Here is a 20,608-nt window from a genome sequence, read left to right on the forward strand (position 1 = left end):
GCAATAGTCCTAAGTATCCAGTTAATAAGACTTCTGTATCCATTTACTCCTTTAATATCTATCTTTTAAGGCTCAGAAGGATTTTGTTCTATTGTTTTTATTTTATTTATTTATTTGTTTGTTTGTTTAGTTTTAAGTAGACTCTATGCCCAGTGTGGGGCTTGAACTCACAACCCTGAGATCAAGAGTCACATGCTCTACCTACTGAGTCAACCAGGTGCCCCTGGCTTTATTATTCTTTCTTTCTTTCTTTCTTCTTTCTTTCTTTCACTTTAGAAAGAGAGAGCAAGTAGGAGAAAGGGGCAGAAGGAAAGAGAGAGAATCTTAAGCAAGCCCCACGCCTAGCACGGAGCCTGACTCAGGGCTTGATCCCATGACCCTGGGATCATGACCTGAGCCGGAATCAAGAGTCAGGCGCTCAACTGACTGGGCCACTCAGGTGCCCCGTTTTATTGTTTTAAAGTAGCAATGGATGACAGATGAAAACCTCCATCCATCCTGATCACAATACCATGATGTCAAGGCTTGAGTCCCATCATAACACCACACGTATGGCTCTGCCAGACCGTGCCAATACAAGGACGGTGGCACATCGCCCATGCACAGTTCCGCCGCTCTCTTCGACTGCTGCTGCTTCCAGGGAGTGAGCAGTGGAATAGCACAAGCATCAGTTGTGTAGTGCATTGATTTTTTGAAGCCTTTTAACTCACTGTAATGTTCAATTTATAGAGCCAGTGGCTCTCCCGACATTTTTCTCCATCATCATTCAGAGAATCTGAATCTCTTGAATATCTGGGTCCCCCCCCCAAATCCTGCCCTGAAAGGCTGGGACTTGGGTCACCTGTATTTAGATGACACCGTGGTAGCATCAGCTTTAAAGTGAATTCTTAAAAAGCTTTGGCTTCCTAGAAAAGATAATACAATGTGTGCTTTTGATTTGTGTTTAGCTTTGGAAGCTCGCCTGCGAGGACTTACACAAAGGACATGATGAGATCCATTTTGGCTTTGTTAAATGGTTTACTTGAGTTGGTACTCCGCACTGCAGTTTGATGCTTCAAGGGGGTGGGGGAGAAAGCAGCCATTCTTTGAGTGTTGACCTTTCCACGTGTTGTTCCAGCACAAGGGGAAAATACCTGGGTTCTGTTTCTTTCTAGATAAAGTCCTAAATAATTAGCTAACAGGATCCCAGTACTCCTCGATCAATTCCTAGGTCAATTCCTAGTACTCAAAGGACTCAGGGTTCACTGTAGATTGCCCAAGTCATCAGAAGAGACCTCAGCTAGTGCCATTTTTTAGGATTCCCGGTGAAGTTATAAAATGAAGAAGCATCCAAACGGGGCCACAAAATTATGGCATATTTTAAATATACACATGTTCTATGTCAGTCTCTTTAGTATTTAAGAAAAAAAAAAAAGAGGGGCGCCTGGGTGGCTCAGTCGGTTAAGCGGCCGGCTTCAGCTCAGGTCATGATCTCGCGGTCCGTGAGTTCAAGCCCCACGTCAGGTTCTGTGCTGACAGCTCAGAGACTGGAGCCTGTTTCAGATTCTGTGTCTCCCTCTCTCTGACCCTCCCCCATTCATGCTCTGTCTCTCTCTGTCTCAAAAATAAATAAACGTTAAAAAAAATTTAAATAAAAAAAAAGAAAAACCAAAATGTACTATATTTGTGCTACTTGAAAGATCTTCACAGAATTCATAAAAATATTAATTCACAGCACATGATTGGCAGCGTGCTCCAGTGATGGGCCACAGTTTAAAGGCTCTGGGTTGGGGCGCCTGGGTGGTGCAGTCGGTTAAGCGTCCAGCTTCAGCCAGGTCACGATCTCGCGGTCCAGGAGTTCGAGCCCTGCGTCAGGCTCTGGGCTGATAGCCTGGAGCCTGTTTCCGGTTCTGTGTCTCCCTCTCTCTCTGCCCCTCCCCCGTTCATGCTCTGTCTCTCTGTCTGTCCCAAAAAATAAATAAAAACGTTGAAAAAAATTAAAAAAAATAAATAAAGGCTCTGGGTTAACATCTGCTTTCAGTTTTGTGGCTGTGTTTCTGTGGTTATACGTATAATCTCATTTGGAAATAAGATTAAAATTCTATATTTAAGATGGTCTGTTACCTTGAGGCCTGGGGGATTCAGCAAAATTCTCGAGGCGGGGAGAATTAATTCCCTCAAAACAGAAATTAGAGGGCTTTTGATTTTAGTTCTGTTCTTTGGCATAAGTTCTGGAAGGATTGGTATAAACCAGCTTCAAATCAGCCACATCAAAATTACTAGGATTCGAGTTTATTTTTTTATTAGTTCGTTTGCCCACAGAAGGGCATCGAGAGAGTAAATAAGTGAATTCAGCAATGCTGCTCGGCCGTTGCACTTTGCGATTCTTTTCATGACGGGTAACTAAGGGTTCACTATAGTTTTTATAGTGTGTAAAATATTTAATTAGAATTCTCATCAGCCATTTTCCATTTTAAAGAAGCTCTTTATTTTTTTTATTTTTTTTTATTTTTTTTTCAACATTTATTTATTTTTGCGACAGAGAGAGACAGAGCATGAACGGGGGAGGGGCAGAGAGAGAGGGAGACACAGAACTGGAAACAGGCTCCAGGCTCTGAGCCATCAGCCCAGAGCCCGACGCGGGGCTCGAACTCACAGACCGCGAGATCGTGACCTGGCTGAAGTCGGACGCTTAACCTACTGTGCCACCCAGGCGCCCCTAAAGAAGCTCTTTAGAAAATATAGCTCCCCTGTAACGGCAACCTGCAGAAGAACGAAACTGGACCACTTTCTTACACCACACACGAAGATAAATTCAGAATGGATGAATGACCTAAATGTGAGACCTGAAGCCCTAAAAATACCGGAAAAGAGCATGGCGGTGATTTCGCTGACATTGGACATAGTGACTTTTTTTAAAGGTATGTCTCTCGGGGCAAGGAAAACAAAAGCAAAAATAAACTGTTGGGGCTGCATGGGGTGCCTGAGTGGCTCAGTCGGTTAAGTGTCTGACTCTTGATTTCAGCTCAGGTCACGACCTTGCAGTTTGCGGGTTTGAGCCCTGAGTCGGGGTCTGTGCTGACAGTGCAGAGCCTGCTTGGGATTCGGACTCTCCCTCTCTCTCTTTGCCCCTCCTCTGCTCATGCTTTCTCTCTCTCTCCCTCTCTCAAAATAAATAAATTAACTTAAAAAAAATTCTTGGGATTACATCAAAATAAAAAGCTTCTGCACAGCTAACAAAACAATCAACAAAACAAAAAGCCAACTGACTGAAAGGGAGATGCTATTTGCAAAGGATATATCTGATAAAGGGTTAGAATCCAAAATATATGAAGAACTTATAAACTCAAGACCCCAAAAAAATCCATTTTACAAAATGGACGGAATACACAAACAGACATTTCTCCAAAGGGGGAAAAAAGATACAGATGGCCCGCTCAACATCATTCATCATTAGGGAAATGCAAATCAAAATTACAAATGAGATATCACCTCACACCTGTCAGAATGACTGAAATCAAAACCACAAGAAACAAGTGTTGGAGAGGATGTTGGGAAGTAGGAAACCTCATACACCGTTGGTGGGAATGCAAGCTGGCACAGCCACTGTGGAAAACAGTATGAAATTCCTCAGAAAGTTAAAAATGGAACTATCCTACCATCCACCAATTACACCACTGGGTATTTACCCCCCCCCCAATACAAAAACACTAATTAAAAGGGATACATGCTTATATCAGCATTATTTACACTAGCTAAATTATGAAAGCAGCCCATGTCCATCTACTGATGAATGGATAAAGATGTGACACATATCCATACTATGAAATATTATTCAGCATAAAAAAATATAAAATCTTACCATTTGCTACAACATGAAGGGAGCCAGAGAGTATAATGTTAAGTGAAATAAGCCAGGTAGAGAAAGACATACGCCATATGATTTCACTCATGTCTGGAATTTAGAAAACAATCAAATGAGCAAAGGGGAGAGAAAGAAGAGAGATAAACCAAGAAACAGACTCTTAACTATAGAGAACACACTGATGGTTACCAGAGGGGAGATGGGGGTGGAGGGATGGGTTAAGTAGGTGATGGAGATTAAGGAGTGCACTTGTCATGATGAGCAGCGAGGGTTGTATGGAATGTTGAATCACTGTATTGTACACTTGGAACTAATATAACAGTGTATGTTAGCTACACTGGAATTAAAATGAAAAACTTAATTAAAAAAGAAAATATAGCTCTCATGCAAATATCAATCCAAACAAACAAACAAAAAAGGCAAAGCAGGAGGGGTTATGTTATTATCAGATAAAGTAGAGTTGAGAGCTAAGAATTTTACCCGGGACAAATCATAATGATAATGGGACCTATCTACCAAGAAAGCATGGCAAACCCTAAACGCGTGTGCACCCGCAGTAACGCTGCAAAATATACAAAGCAGAAACTGATACAATTAGTGGAGAAACAGGCATGCTCACACTGGGTGTTGAAGACGTCAATACCCCTTTCTCAACGATTGATGGAATGACACAGAAAATCCACAAGGATAGAGAAAAACACAACAACCAGTGGGACCTCACTGACATTTTTAGAACATTCCACCCAACAACGGCAGATCAGACATTCTTTTCAAGCATTCATGGAACACATACCAAGATCTCCCAGGATAGATCTCATACTGGGCCATAAAACAAGCCTCAACAAATTTAAGAATTAAAGGCATTCTGAGTTTGTTCTTTGAACACAGTGGAATCGAACGAGATAACAAAAAGTTACCAGTGAAATTTTCAAACAATTGGAAACTAAATAACACACTACTATAAAAACCCATGGGTCCAAGAAGAGAGGGCAAAAGAAATTTAAAACATACACTGAACTGAATTCAAATCAAAATAAAATATATCAGACACCAGGGTGGTTCAGTTGGTTAAGCACCTGACTCTTGATCTTAGCTCAGGTCTGGTCTCAGAGTCTTGAGTTCAAGCCCTGCCTTGGGCTCCATGCTGGGTGTGGAGCCTGCATTTTAAAAAGAGAGAGAGAGGGGCGCCTGGGTGGCGCAGTCGGTTAAGCGTCCGACTTCAGCCAGGTCACGATCTCGCGGTCCGGGAGTTCGAGCCCCGCGTCGGGCTCTGGGCTGATGGCTCAGAGCCTGGAGCCTGTTTCCGATTCTGTGTCTCCCTCTCTCTCTGCCCCTCCCCCGTTCATGCTCTGTCTCTCTCTGTCCCAAAAATAAATAAAAAACGTTGAAAAAAAAATTTAAAAAAATAAAAATAAAAATAAATAAATAAAAAGAGAGAGAGAGAGAAAGAAAATAAAACAGCAATTTGTGGAATGCAGGTAAAGCAGCACTGAAGGGGAATTTTAGAACTAAATGCGTACATTTGAGAAGAGGTAAAATTCCAAGTGAGAGATCTACACCCTTACCTCAAGAACCTATTAAAAGAGCAAAATAAACGCAAAGCAAGAAGAGAAGACCATGATAAAGACAAGTAGAGAAATCAACAAAATTGAAAACAGAAAAACACTGGAATTAAAAAAAAATCAATGGGAAATCAATGAAACAAAGAGCTGGGTCTTTGAAAAGATCAATAAAGCTGCCAAAACTAGGAAGATGGGAAAAGAAAAGAAGAAAAAAATGGGAGAACGCATGAATTCCCAATATCAGGAACGAAAGTGAGGATCGTACTACAGACTCTGTGGAGATGAAAAAGCAACTGTTGGCGCCTGGCTGGCACAGTGGGTAGAGCATGCAAGCCTTGATCTCAGGGTTGTGAGTCCAAACCCCACATTGGGCGTGGAGCCTACTTAAAAAAAAATAAAAATAAAAAATAAAAAAAAAAGAGGGGCGCCTGGGTGGCGCAGTCGGTTAAGCGTCCGACTTCAGCCAGGTCACGATCTCGCGGTCCGTGAGTTCGAGCCCCGCATCGGGCTCTGGGCTGATGGCTCAGAGCCTGGAGCCTGTTTCCGATTCTGTGTCTCCCTCTCTCTCTGCCCCTCCCCCGTTCATGCTCTGTCTCTTTCTGTCCCAAAAATAAATAAACGTTGAAAAAAAAAATTAAAAAAAAAAAAAAGAAACTAGGGTGATACTATGAACAACTCTACATACATGAATTTGACAACATAGATGAAAAAAGTCAATTTCTCAAAACACACAAGCTGCTACAATTCACCTAATGTGGGATAGATAAATCGAGTAGCTCTGTAACTACAAAGAAATTGAATTCATAATTTAAGAATTCCAAAAAAGAAAACTTCAGGCCCAGGTGGTTTCACTGGAAAATTCCACCAAACGCTTAAAGAGTTAACACCAATTCTACATACTGTTATTTAGAAAATAGGAGAGAATACTTACAAATTTATTTTATGAAATATTACCCTGATGCCAAAATCAAATAAAAATAGTACAGAAAACCAGAACCCAATATCCATCATAAATATAGATGCAAAAGTCCTAAACAAAATATTGGCAAATAGAATTCAGCACTATATACAAAGAATTATACACTATGACAAGGTGGGTTTCTTCCTAGGCTGCAATTTTGGTTCAACATTTTATTTTATTTTTTTTTTCAACGTTTATTTATTTTTGGGACAGAGAGAGACAGAGCATGAACGGGGGAGGGGCAGAGAGAGGGAGACACAGAATCGGAAACAGGCTCCAGGTCTGAGCCATCAGCCCAGAGCCTGACGCGGGGCTCGAACTCCCGGACCGCGAGATCGTGACCTGGCTGAAGTCGGACGCTTAACCGACTGCGCCACCCAGGCGCCCCTACATTTTAAATCAATTAATGTAACCCACATGAGCAGTCTAAAGGGAATAAAAGTCACATAATCCTATCAATCATTGTAGGAAAAGCATTTGGCAGAATTTAGCATCTATTCCTGGTAAAGGCACTCAGAAAAAAGGGAATAGAGAGAAACTTCCTCAATTTGATACTAAAAACCTCCAGTAGCATTATTACTGGAGAAAGACTGGATGCATTTTCCCAAAATTCAGGAACAAAGTAAGAATGTTCACTGTCATCACCCTTATCCACATAGTGCAGGAAGTTCTTTCCAGTCAGAGCATTAAGTCAAGAAAAGAAATTAAAGGCATAAATATCAGAAGGAAGAAATGAAACTTCCTATTTGCAGATGATACGATTACCCACATAGAAAACTTTCTTTTTAGACAGAAAACTCCAACGAATCTTAAACAAAAGGTTGCAAGATACAAAACCAACGTAAGAAATTTCAATTGCGTTCTTATATCCTAATAACGAACATGGAGACAGTGAAATTAAAACTAAAATACCATTTAAAAATTCTTTAAAAAAAAACTCCAAAATACTTAACTATAAATCTAACAAATGTACAGGACTTGTGTGCTAAAAACCACAAAACACTGAGAAAGAAATCAAAGAATATCTAAATGGAAAGACAGATTGTGTTAGCAGATTAGGATACTGAAAACATAGTAAGGATGTCACTTATCTCTAAATTGATATATGTTTAATGTAATTTCTATCAAAATTCCACAAAGAATTTTTTGTAGACACAGACAAGATTTTTCTAAAATTTATATGGAAAGGCAAAGGGACTAGAATAGCTAAAACAATTTTGAATAAGGAGAATATGGTGGGAGGAATCTGTCTACCTAATTCAAGATTTATTAAATAGCTATATAGTAATCAAGACTGATGGAGGGATAAACACATAGATCATTAGAATGGAGTACCCAGAAATAAATGAATGGATGAATGAGTCAATCGATCAATCCACATATATCCCCAATTGATTTTTTTAATGTTTTGTTTTTTTTTTTTAATTTTTTTTTCAACGTTTATTTATTTTTGGGACAGAGAGAGACAGAGCATGAACAGGGGAGGGGCAGAGAGAGAGAGGGAGACACAGAATCGGAAACAGGCTCCAGGCTCTGAGCCATCAGCCCAGAGCCCGACGCGGGGCTGGAACTCACAGACCGCGAGATCGTGACCTGGCTGAAGTCGGACGCTTAACCGACTGCGCCACCCAGGCGCCCCTAATGTTTATTTATTTTGAAAGAGAGAGAGAGCACGGCGGGGGGAGTGGCAGAGAGGGAGGGAGAGAAAGAGAATCCCCAGCAGGCTCTGTGATGTCAGCATAGAGCCCAATATGGAGCTCAATCTCACAAACTGAGCCAAAATCAAGAGTCGATCGCGTAGCCAACTGAACCACCCAGGCATCCCTGCCCAACTGTTTTTTGACAAGCGTGCAAAAGCAAATTGATTACTCAATTTCAATGGAGTAAAGATAGCCTTTTCAAAATATGGTGCTGGAATGATTGGATACACAAAGGATTAGACTTAAATGTAAAATGTTCAGGGGCACCTAGGTGGCTCAGTCGGTTGAGCCTCGGACTCTTGATTTTGACTCAGGTCATGATCTCGCGATTCATGGGATCAAGCCCTGCGTTGGGCTTAGTGCTGACAGCATGGTTAGCCTTCTTAGGATTTTCCCTCTCTCCCTCTCCGTCCGCCCCTCCCCTGCTCACGTTCTCAATCTGTTTCTTGCAAAATAAATAAATAAAACTTTAAAAAATAATAATAAAATGTAAAACCATGAAACTCTTGGAAAAAACACAGGAGAAAATCTTCCAGATTTAAGACTAAACAAAGAGCTGTTTGTCTTGATACCAAAAGCATTATCCATAAAAGCATGAACTGCACTTCATCAAATTTAAAATTTTGCTCTGCAAAAGACCATGTTAAGAGGATGAAAAGACAAGATAGAAACTGGAAGAAAATATTTGTAAACCACATATTCAACAAAAGACTAGTAACTAGTACATATAAAGAACTCTCAAAATTCAATAGTAACAAAAGAAAGAAGCAACCTAATTATAGGATATAGTGATGGCAAATAAGCACATGAGAAGATGATTAACTTCATTAATTATTAGGGGGATGTAAATTAAATCCTCCAGGAGTTATTGCTTCATACCCATCAAAATTTCTAAAATAAAAAATTGTGACAAAACCGGGGTGCCTGGCTGGCTCAGTTGGTGAAGCATTCAACTCTTGATCTCAGGGTTGTGAATTTGAGCCCCACGTTGGGTGTAGGAATTACTTGTTAAAAAAGTGACAAAACCAAATGCTGGCAAGGATAAAGAGACACCAGATTATTTATACATTCCTGGTGGTATTGTAAAATGCTAAGGCCTCTGTGAAAGAGTTTGACAGTTTCTCTGAAAGCTAAACATGTGACTACCATACAATCCAGTCATGCACTCCAAGGCATTTACTCCAAAGAAATTAAGACTTACATTCGTTAGAAACCTATACAAGAATGCTTACAGCAGCTTTATTCATGACCAGAAACTGGAAAGAAAGCAGATGTCTTAGAAAGAATGGAAGGCTTAAACGAACATGGAACACTACTCAGTGATAAAAAGGAACAAGCTATGGATCCAGGCATCAACTGACATGGATCACCGGAGAATTATGTTGAGTGAAAAGAAACAATCCCAAAAGGTTACATATTGTATAATTTCATTCATATAACATTCCTCAAATGACAAAATCAGAAAAACGTAGAACAGAATAGTGGTTGCCAGGGGTTAAGGAGGGATTAGGGGCAGGAGGGAAGTAGGTGTCACTATAAAAAAGGTAATATGATAGAGGTTCCATAAAAAATACAAAATAGAACTACCCTATGACCCAGCAATTGCACTACTAGGAATTTATTCAACGGATACAAAAATCCTGATTCAAAGGGGCACATGCACCCCAATGTTTATAGCAGTACTATCAACAACAGTCAAGTTATGGAAAGAGCCCAAATGTCCATCCACTGACGAATGGATAAAGAAGATGTCCATCCACTGATGAATGGATAAAGAAGATATATATATATATATATATATATATATATATATATATATACTACTTGGCCATGAAAAAGAATGAAATCTTGCCATTTGCAACAATGTGGATAGAACTTGAGTGTATTATACTAAGCGAAGTAAGTCAGTCAGAGAAAGACAGATGTTACATGATTTCGCTCTTATGGAGAATTTGAGAAACTCAACAGATGAACATAGGGAAAGGGAAGGAAAATTAAGATAAAAAACAGAGAGGGAGGCAAACCATAAGAGACGCTTAAAAGCAGAGAACAAACTGAGGGTTGCTGGAGGGGGTGGGTTGGGGGCAGATGGGCTAAATTGGTGACGGGCTTAAAGTTAAGGAGGGCACTTGTTGGGATAAGCACTAGGTGTCATATGTAAGAGATGAATCACTGGGTTCTATTCCTGAAACTAAGACTACACAGTATGTTATCTAACTTGAATTTAAATAATAATAATTTTAAAAAGGTAACAAGAGGGATCTTTGTGATAATGGAAATGCTCTGTAGATTGACTGTCAATGCTAAGATACTGTGCTACAATTCTGCAAGATCTTACCATTAGGGGAAGCTGGGTGAAGGGTGTGCAGAATTTCTCTGCATTATTTTTTTACAGTTACATGTGAATCTACAATTATCTCAAAATAAGAAGTTCAATTAAAAAATATTCAATAAACTGGGAAAAATATCTGTAGCAAGCACATAAGGCATGGGATTAATAAACTCATTTTACAAAAAGCTTTATTTAAAAAAAATTTTTTTAATGTTTATTTATTTTTGAGACAGAGAGAGACAGAGCATGAACAGGGGAGGGTCAGAGAGAGAGAGGGAGACACAATCTGAAACAGGCTCCAAGCTGTCAGCACAGAGCCCAACGCGGGGCTTGAACTCACGAACTGCGAGATCATGACCCGAGCCAAAGTCTGACACTTAACCGACTGAGCCACCCAGGCGCCCCTTATAAAAAGCTTTAAATCAATACCTTTTAAAAACTTTAATACATCAATGTAAACATAATAAAAATCCCCCCAGAACAATAGGGAAAGGATGCAAACAGATTAATTCAGAGAAAAAATACAAATCATTAACAAAAATGTGGGAAAGGAAATGTTTAATAATATCCAAAGGAATACAAATTAAATTTATAATAAGATGCAATCTGCTTCCTACAAAATTTTGGCAAAAAAAAAAAGAAAAAAAAAAAAGAAAAAAGAAAACAACAACAAAAAAACCCCAAACAAACAAAACCCCACAAAAACACAACGAAATTAAAAAAATATATTCAAAAGTGACTAAGTCTCCAGGGGGAAAAGGGCGCTTTCACATACTACTTGGGGGATGTAAATTGATATAACCCTTCTGGAACGCAGTTTGCTAGTATTAAGTGTAAAAAAATGTTCCTAACTTTTGACCTAGTACCCAGCTGCAAGAAATCCATCCTAAGGAAAAATCAAAATGTGGTCAAAGATGTATGTACTGTAACATTCCCCCTAGCTTTGTTTGCAATAGAAAAACTTGGAAACAAGCCAACATTTAACAATAGGGAATGATTAACAATTTTATATATAGTACATACATACAATGGAATGGAATGCTATCTAAAAAACACATTTTCAAGATTTAATGACCCGGAATGTTCAAGATATGTTTAGTAATAAAATATACTATGTTGTTAAGTGATTTTCTATGGGCCTTGGTATAAGAGATTTAAAATTTTCGTTGCTAAAAAAAAAAAAGAATTTTTGTTTTTACTCTGCATATTCCAAAATTTCTATAATAAGCTTTTCTTTTTTACTTTGGCAATACAGAATTATGTGAAAATATTTTAGGTGAATACAAAATACAAAGTTAATGTTGTCGGTGATTAAAAAATCACCCATAATCTTAATTCTAATAATATGTCTTTGTTTTGCATGTTTTCTTTATCTTTGTTTCGCATGCTATCTCCACATCATTATTACCATCCTGAAATTTTTCCACATACAGAAAACTTGGAGAAATTGTGCATCAGACAGTCATATATTTACTACCTAGCTTCTATAATTAACATTTTGGCCATATTTATTTTATCACATATCCATCAATCCTTCTTATTTTTTATGAATTTAAAAATAAGTTCCAGAAATCAGTGCCCTTCACCTCTAAATACGTCAGCATGCATATCATTAGCTAAAGTTCAATATTTACTTATGGTTCTTACTTTTTTTAGGTAAAATTTACACACAGTGAAATGCACCAGTCTTATGTTTGACGAACTCTGATGAATGTACATACATTTGAAACGCAAACTCTAATCAAGATAGAGAATAATCCTTTCAGCCCAGATAGTTCCTGATGCCCCTTTCCAATCAATCCCCAGTTGCATACCCCAGAGGGAAAGCAGTGTTTGATTTTATCACTGTAGATTAGTTTTGCTTGTTATTAAAATTTATGTAAGTGGAATCATACAGTCTGTACTCTTTTGCGTCTGGCTCGGTTTGCTTGGCATAACCGTTTTGATATTCTTCTGAGTTGTTGCGTTGGTCAGTCATTCATCTGTTTTTTATTGGTGGGGAGTATTCCATTATTGGGTCATCCTACAATTTGTTTCTTTATTCACCGGCTGTTGGACGTTTGAGTTGTTTCCAGTCTGAGGCTATTGCAACAAAGATACGGCCCTTGTACAGCATCTTGTGCTGTCCTTGCATTCTTGTACAAGTCTTCCTGTGAGCATGTTTCATTTCTGTTGGGTAAATATTCAGGCATGGAATTGCTGAATTAGAGGGTAGGTATACAACTGTAAAATTTAAAGAAATTGCAGAACTTTTTCCAAAGAGGCTGTACCATTTTATGCACCCACCAAAACCACAGCAGAGTCTGGTGGTTCAACATCCTCATCACCTTTTGTTGTTGTCAGTCTTTCTCATTTTAGCCATTCTGGTGGGTGTGAGTGATAACTCATTTCCCTGATAGCTAATGATGTTGGGTACTTTTTCATGTGCTTATTGGCTATTTGGATCTTCCTTTGAGAAATGGCCTGTTCAAATATCTTTATTTTACGCATTTTTATCTTTTTTTTTTGTTCTTATTGAATTACACAGCATATTCTCTTTTTCATATGGCAAAAAACTTTACATAGTGTTCTTATTTGTATGCATATTAATTTGTTTTCTGTTCTCTTCAATAAGTATTGCATAACAATTGCATAACATTTCTCCTTTTTTCCTCCTAGACAGCTGGAAACCTCACCCGTTTTATTTTATTTATTTATTTATTTTGAAAAGATAACTTCAGTTTTATTAATACCTAATGACTGGTTCTCACCTGGGATACAATAACAGTCATCTGGGGAACTTTGAAAAAAAATTTTTTTAATTTTATTTTTAATTTTTTAAAATTTACATCCAAATTAGTTACATATAGTGAAACAGTGATTTCAGGAGTAGATTCCTTAATGCCCCTTACCCATTTAGCCCATCCCCCCTCCCCCAACCCTTCAGTAACCCTCTGTTCTCTATATTTAAGACTCTTCTGTTTTGTCCCCCTCCCTGTTTTTATATTATTTTTGTTTCCCTTCCCTTATGTTCATCTGTTTTGTTTCTTAAAGTCCTCATAGGAGTGAAGTCATATGATTTCTGTCTTTCTCTGACTAATTTCCCTCCAGTTAGCATAATACCCTCCAGTTCCATCCACGTAGTTGCAAATGGCAAGATTTCATTCTTTTTGATTGCCGAGTCATACTCCATTGTATATATATATACCACATCTTCTTTATCCATTCATCCATCGATGGACATTTGGGCTCTTTCCATACTTTGGCTATTGTTGATAGTGCTGCTATAAACATGGGGGTGCATGTGTCCCTTCGAAACAGCACACCTGTATCCCTTGGATAAATGCCTAGTAGTGCAATTGCTGGGTCGTAGCGTAGTTCTATTTTTAGTTTTTTGAGGAACCTCCATACTGTTTTCCAGAATGGAAACATCACCCATTTTAAAGTGTCATATGCCTTTTTGCATGCTGAGACAGTTTTAAGAATATTCAGTTCAGGGGCGCCTGGGTGGCTCAGTCACTTAAGCATTCAACTCTTGATTTTGGCTCAGGTCGTGATCTCACAGCTCGTGGGTTTGAGCCCTGAGTCGGGAACCTGCTTGGGATTCTCTCTCTCTCTCTCTCTCTGACCCTACCCCGCTCATTCTCTGTTTCTCTCTCTGTCTCTCTCTCAAAATAAATAAATGCAAGAAACTTAAAAAAAGAAAAGAATTATCAGTTTGCGTGGTTACTGATCAAATTTGGCAAAATTTAATTTGTCACCATGAAATCTCACGGGACAGCTCAAATTCAGATTGTGCTGAGTCTTGAAATCAGGAAGAAGACAAGCCTCCCTAAACTCTGTAGTCTCACCCAATTCCTCCCACTAGGGCTGGCATGGTGGTCAATGACTTGCTTTTTCAATATTTCCTACACGGTGGTCCATTTCATGAACTATTGATCTGTGGGGGAGAATCTGACTCCCTAGTATCAACAGACCCATGAGTTTATCCTATTTAAGAGCTCTTGCTGCGAGGGCTCTAGTTCTGCTCTCTTTTGCCTTGCAAGGAATTGAATGGCACAGCCTGGAGGTGGTCAGGTCAAGGGCAGCCAGGAACCTAAATTATGGAGATCTAAGAGACTTCCGGGGACCAGTCACGGCCACGGAGAACTCCCAAAATCTGAATAGGATTCAAAGAAGCAGGCAAAGACAGGTGTTGTGACAGGGGCCCGCACAAGATCTGGGGCGCAGTTAGCGTGAGACACAAAACGCAGAAACCAATTCCTTCACCAAGCTTCAGGTGCTTAGCCTGTCCACAGCCTCTCCCGAGAAAGGGGGCCCAGGCGGCTCTTTCTGCACAGTTGATAGGGCTTCTCAGTGGGAAGCTGGAGCCCCCTTGACCGGATGACGGAAGCACGAGTTGGTGTCCAGGCCAGAGCCTGCCCAACAGTGGAGGCCCCCCGCTGCTGGTGACTAACCGGCTAGGGCGGCTCATTTTTGCCTGGGGAAGGGCAGGCCTGATGTGATGTGCGGAGAGCAGGGGAGTGCACTGAGTGGCTGAGGCCCTGGGGGCTGCCATGATATGGGAGTGACAACGTGTGTGTTATATAGTCCTCCAGGGGCCAGGACACGGAAGGGCTGGGCTGGCGTGATGTTTCCCGCTTTCCTCCCTACCGCTGGAATCCCAGCCACGGAGTTTGGGATGCTGGGCCCACGGCGTGTAAGATCTGGCTTAGACATCTGGCCAGTGGATGCGCGCTCATGAGCTCTTGCCGGAACGGCTCCGGAGGGGAGAGTGGCCCTGAGCCCACAGGCAGAGACCACGACCTGTGCGTGGCTAGAACCAGGGAGTGTGGAGTGCGGGGTCCCAGGGAGTCGGCAGCTGGTGGAGAGGAACCAGCAAGCGCAGAGTCCGACGGCAAGCGGATTGCACGAGCTTCCTCCGTGGATGCCCACAAGCGCCACGATTCGAAAAGCCCTGATCCTTTTCCCTGCCCCAACCCCCCCGGCCCCTGCCAACGTGAAGATCCACGGAAGTTGTATCAGGGAGAACAAGGGTTACTCTTCCCCCTTTCCACTTGTCACACCTGCAATCGCGTGAGGTCCATCCGTAAGCAGCTGACGGACCCCCCCCTCCCTTGTCCCAACTCCAACCTAGTCCTACCCTGAGGGCCCCCCTCCGCTGCAGTCCTGAAGCCTGGAACCGGAGACTTTTTCCTGTTCCCTATCACTGCCTCCATGTCTCCTTCTTCTTCCTTTAAAAAGCCGTGAATGCCTCTCTGTTGCTGTTTTCTGCCTCCTCTTTGGCGAGGTGGTCCATCATCTCTTCTCCTGTTGTGATTCCTGTCATCATGCTCAGCAACTTCAATGATGCTGTGGATGAACCGTCCAATGCCTCGACATCTCGGCTCTGCGGCCTCCTCACCTCCAGTGCAGATCTGCTCTGGCGTCCCGCTCGGACACCCACCTCCACGGCCCTGTCCTTGACCTTCTCGACAGTAAGTACGCCCCGTGGGATAGCTCCAGTCCCTGAGGGCTGCCTCCTCCCGCAGCAGCTCACACGCCTTGGTGGTCCCGGCCCAACAGCCCTTCCACTCTGGTAGTTCACCTTCTCGCACCTTCTCCCCATCAGTCATGACTCACTTCCCTCCTGAGCCGACTCGGGATTCCTGGTCTGCCCTTACAATCTCGTAGACACCCCGTCTCCCTTGCCCCACGCCTTATGCGTTAGAATCATCCAGCTAGGGGCGCCTGGGTGGCGCAGTCGGTTAAGCGTCCGACTTCAACCAGGTCACGATCTCACGGTCCGTGAGTTCAAGCCCCGCATCGGGCTCTGGGCTGATGGCTCAGAGCCTGGAGCCTGTTTCCGATTCTGTGTCTCCCTCTCTCTCTGCTCCTTGCCCGTTCATGCTCTGTCTCTCTCTGTCCCAAAAATAAATAAACGTTGAAAAAAAAAAAAAAAAGAATCATCCAGCTAGTTAAACAATTTTTTTACAGAGTTTATTTATTTATTTTTGAGAGAGACGGTGAATGGAGGAGGGGCAGAGAGAGGGGGAGAGAGGATCCCAAGCCCCGATGCGGGGCTCGAACTCCTGAAACCGAGATCATGACCTGAGCCGAAACCAAGAGTTGGGTGCTTTATGGACTGGGCCACCCGGGCGCCCCTCATCCAGCTAGTTAAATCCAACTCTCTGCCCCACCGACGCCCATACTCAAGCAGCTGGGCCATGTTGACTGGTCCCCCGTTTAAAGTTGTGGTTCCCAGTCGCAGGTAAATGGGCACTGGCCCCTCCCAGGCTTCCCAGGGGTGGTCCCCCCGTCCTGAACAACCACAACTGTCTCACGCCTTCTGGTCTCTCTTCAAACCCTCGCTCCCAATCTGCCCCCTCCGCCCCGAAACTCCCCTGACCACCGTGCCTCCTATTTCCTTCAAAAGCAGCCGGGAACCCTGCCACCTTCCCTCCACCAAATCTACCCACCTTCCTGTATCTACAGCCTTGCAGTCCCTTCTCTCCTGCTACAAAGGATGAAGTGGGGTTTTTTTTTTTTCTCCCTCTGCCAAAGCCTAAAGAGGATCCCCTGCCTCTGATTTTCCCCAAGATGCTCCCCATTTCGTGTACATCACGCACGCCTCCTTCTCTACGGGGTCATTCCTGTCAACATGCAAACATGCTCCGTGCCTCGGGAGGCTTCTGGGATGCAGACGCCGCGGAGAGGTGGCCTGTCCCAGGTCACAGGGCCTCTGGGCTCTAGCCCAGGATGGTGCCCCCAGCTGTGCTGCCTCTTCCGACGTCTTCAAGCATGGGAAGGAACTGCTGTTGCTCCTTCAAGACAGCCGGTGTCCTCCCTCTCTCCAGAGGTAGAGATCTCCTTGCTCCTGAGGTACAAGTCATTTCTGTGGCAGACGTCTGCTCCCAGGGACTATGGAGAGCCTGGTTTCATCACAGACTTAGGAGTCTGGAGAACCGCAGAGCTGAGTGGGAGGACCGTACTGGGCCTGAGAACTGAATTCCTGAGAAAAGGTGTGAAATTAGTCAAACCAAGACTTGGAGATGAGTCTTTGCTGCAGATCGTTGTAGACTGCAGAGGACTGAGAACTGAGGAAATACCTCCGTCCTTCAGGCCCGGAAGCTATGGGTTCTCACGCCTGCTTGTGCCTTCCTGGCTGTGTGGTCCGGAGCAAGCTCCATAATGTCTCTGAGCCTCAGTTTCTTCTGGGAGGAGGAAAGACCACCTACCTCAAAGGCAATTGTGCTGTGAGAATCCGTGGGCCCCGAGACGGGTCGGTTTTAGCTCTCCTTTCGTACTGGGTCAGCTGGGTGACCCAGGCAACTGCGGGTGTGGATAGACCCGGCTATCTGTCTACACGGTGAGACCTCAGAAGTGCACCGGCCTCTGCAGAGAAGGCTGTTTCTGCCACATTGGGCCCTTCCTCTTGGCAGGGACTGCCAAGTCCCTTGGGCAGGGACTGCCTTTACCAAACTTCCTGTTCAACCTAGGCCTGCCTGGGGGGCCTGAGGCTTCAGATGTAATGTCATAAAGCCAAGGTGTCTGCAATCACCCAGCCAGTTCGTCTCCGAGCAGAGCTAGGATGGGAATCCAGGCCTCCTGACTCCCTGAGCCCTGGCCAAGACTCAGAACACCTCAGGAGGCGGGCAGCAAGATTTAGGATACTCCAAGAGTACAAATTCAGTTCTGTTTACAACTAAGACCTTTCAAGAACTGTATCCTGACTGTGGCTGTTGATACAGAGAGTAAATTTTATTTGTGTAAATTTAATTTTTTTTTTAATGTTTTTATTTATTTTTGAGACAGAGAGAGACAGAACATGAGCAGGGGAAGGGCAGAGAGAGAGAGGGAGACCAGAATCCAAAGCAGGCTCCAAGCTCTGAGCTGTCAGCACGGAGCCCGACGCGGGGCTCGAACTCACAGACCGTGAGATCGTGACCTGAGCTGATGTCGGACACTTAACCGACTGAGCCACCCAGGCGCCCCTATTGTAGGTAAATTTTTAAAGAATGTGGGGGATAAAAGTCTTCCATGTAGATTATTAATTACCAAGTGGTTTTTAGGACTTTGTTTTCCACTTCTTATAGAAAATATATGGGTTGCTTGGGCCTCTTTTTTCATAAAACTGGCCTCTCACTCTCTCTCCTCTCTCCTTTAAAAATTTTTTTATTATTTTATCTATTATTTTTTTTAAATGGTTTATTTATTTTTGAGAGAGAGAGAGAGAGAGAGAGAGCAAGAACGAGGAGGGTAGGGACAGACACAGGATCTGAAGCAGGCTCTGTGCAGACACTAGAGAGCCCGATGTGGGGCTCGAACACACGAACTGTGACATCATGACCTGAGTCGAAGTCAGATGCTTAACTGACTGAGCCACCCAGGCACCCCCCCCCCCACCCTCTTTCTTCTTAAAGTTCATTTATTTATTTTTTAAAGTAATCTCTACACCCAACATGGGGCTCGAACTCACAACCCGCAACCTCAAGGGTCGCATGCTCTTCTGACTGAGCCAACCAGGCGCCCCTCCTCTTCCCTTATTAACAACAGATTTGCTTTCCACTTTCCCATCGCCTAGCAACCAATGAGGTACACAGTAGGTAGGATCATCCTCTTTCTGCAGCAAGTGTGAAAGCCACAGACACCCAGGTTCCGATCCCAGCTCTGTCACTTGCCTGTGTTAGCTTGGGTGGGTTACTTAACCTCCCTGGAGCTTCCCTTTCTCAACTTTAAATGAGCATGGCCATACCTTCTTCAGGAGGCCACCGTGGGTACTGAGTCCCCAGGGATGAGAATCCTCTGGGTACTTGTTAACACACAGATTCCCGGCCTCCATCCAGAGCTACTGAACCAGAATTTCCAGGGGGTGAGGTCTGGACCGCTGACAAGCCCCAGGGATTCTTATCAGGGAAATTTGGGAAACATCAGGTTGATTTCTTTAAGGCATTTATTGTTGTCTGCCACTAAGCGGCTAGTATTTATGGAGCACTTGAATGTGCTCAATCTTGGAAATGGGGGTAATAACAACTACCTGATGGGAAACAAGCAAAATAACGTACGACGTCCAGCAGACAACAAGTTCTAAATATATGTTGCGTGTCTTCACTCCCTCATAGTCGTCTGGACTCTCCCAGGCTGACGCAGAATGATCCAGAGGCTCTGTCCAAGGGATGTGCCTCCACAACTCCCGGGCCTCCGACCTCCCAGCCCCAACCAGCCCCCCAACAGGAAGTTGCTCATTTTCCAAATTCCAGGGGCCCAGCCTCATTTAACCAGTTTGGGTTCCAGGCTCTTCCCTGTACCACTCAACATGGTCTAAGTTCAGAATACACTGATTGGCCAGGACTGGGTCATCCCCGGAACCAGAGCGGGTAGCCCTACCTGAACTCCAGGTCCGTATCCACACGAGTCCTGCTGGTGGTCCCTGTAGTGTTGTTGTCAGACCAACTCCACGGATGTCCCCTGCATCGGCTTCTTGAGTCACAGTCGGCCATCAGGTTGGACTCTTTCTCGTCTCTCCCCTGCTGGCGTGCGCATGGCCTGCCTGATTCGGCCTGACCTGCCCTCCTGCGTCCAACCGCCTCTCCTCGGTCCTGCTCACTCACCCCTGGGCCCAGCCTGCCACAGGGGCCTGTCTAAGGGCTGGTCCAGGGACTCAGGGCCACCATTGTGCAAAGCTGCTTATTAGGGACCCACTGTGGGAATCCTTCCAACCATGAACAATGAGTTTCTGAACAAGGATAAAAACAGCCTTTGCAAGTCAGCAAACGAGAAAAACGGAATTGCTCACCGCCCCCTTCCCTCAGCCGCCTGGCCCTTTTAACACAGTGGATAAGAACGAGTCTTCCAGCGTCAGGACGGAGGCTTGAGGCTTAACCGCCACTTACTAGCCAGGCTAGTTGTCTTCTCTTTGAACTTTGATTTCGTCAGTGAAATCTGTACGAGGATTAAGGGAGGCCATGGATATAAAGCGCATGACACAGAGTAGCTCCTAATCTAGAAGCATCATCATTACGCTCTTTCCAGGCACTGGTTCTGCGTCGGGAAACACACACCGATTCCAGGGATGACCAATGTCAGACACTATGGGGAACATTTAAAAACACAGGACACACTCCAAAGCCAATGGAGCCCCCAGCGGAGCTCCACATCACTCGCTCCGTCCTGCCCGCCCAGGGCTTAGCGGTGTTCTTCCTGTAAGGCACTACACTGTGTATCTTCCACTTCTGGAAGCCCACAGCAGCT

At 43.4% G+C, this 20,608-nt stretch overlaps 1 long non-coding RNA gene across 1 annotated transcript in view; it reads right to left on the minus strand.

Annotated features, from left to right (window-relative positions):
- Window positions 1-20,169, minus strand: part of LOC121041904 (uncharacterized) — a 33,847-nt gene extending 13,678 nt beyond the window's left edge. The window contains exon 1 of the long non-coding RNA XR_005795900.1: window positions 19,745-20,169. This is a non-coding gene — a long non-coding RNA (uncharacterized LOC121041904). The remainder of the gene's footprint in view (window positions 1-19,744) is intronic.
- Window positions 20,170-20,608: the final 439 nt, after the last annotated feature.

This window comes from Herpailurus yagouaroundi, unplaced genomic scaffold, assembly GCF_014898765.1.
Source record: "Herpailurus yagouaroundi ecotype Mexico unplaced genomic scaffold, PumYag 184, whole genome shotgun sequence".
Lineage (NCBI taxonomy): Eukaryota > Metazoa > Chordata > Mammalia > Carnivora > Felidae > Herpailurus > Herpailurus yagouaroundi.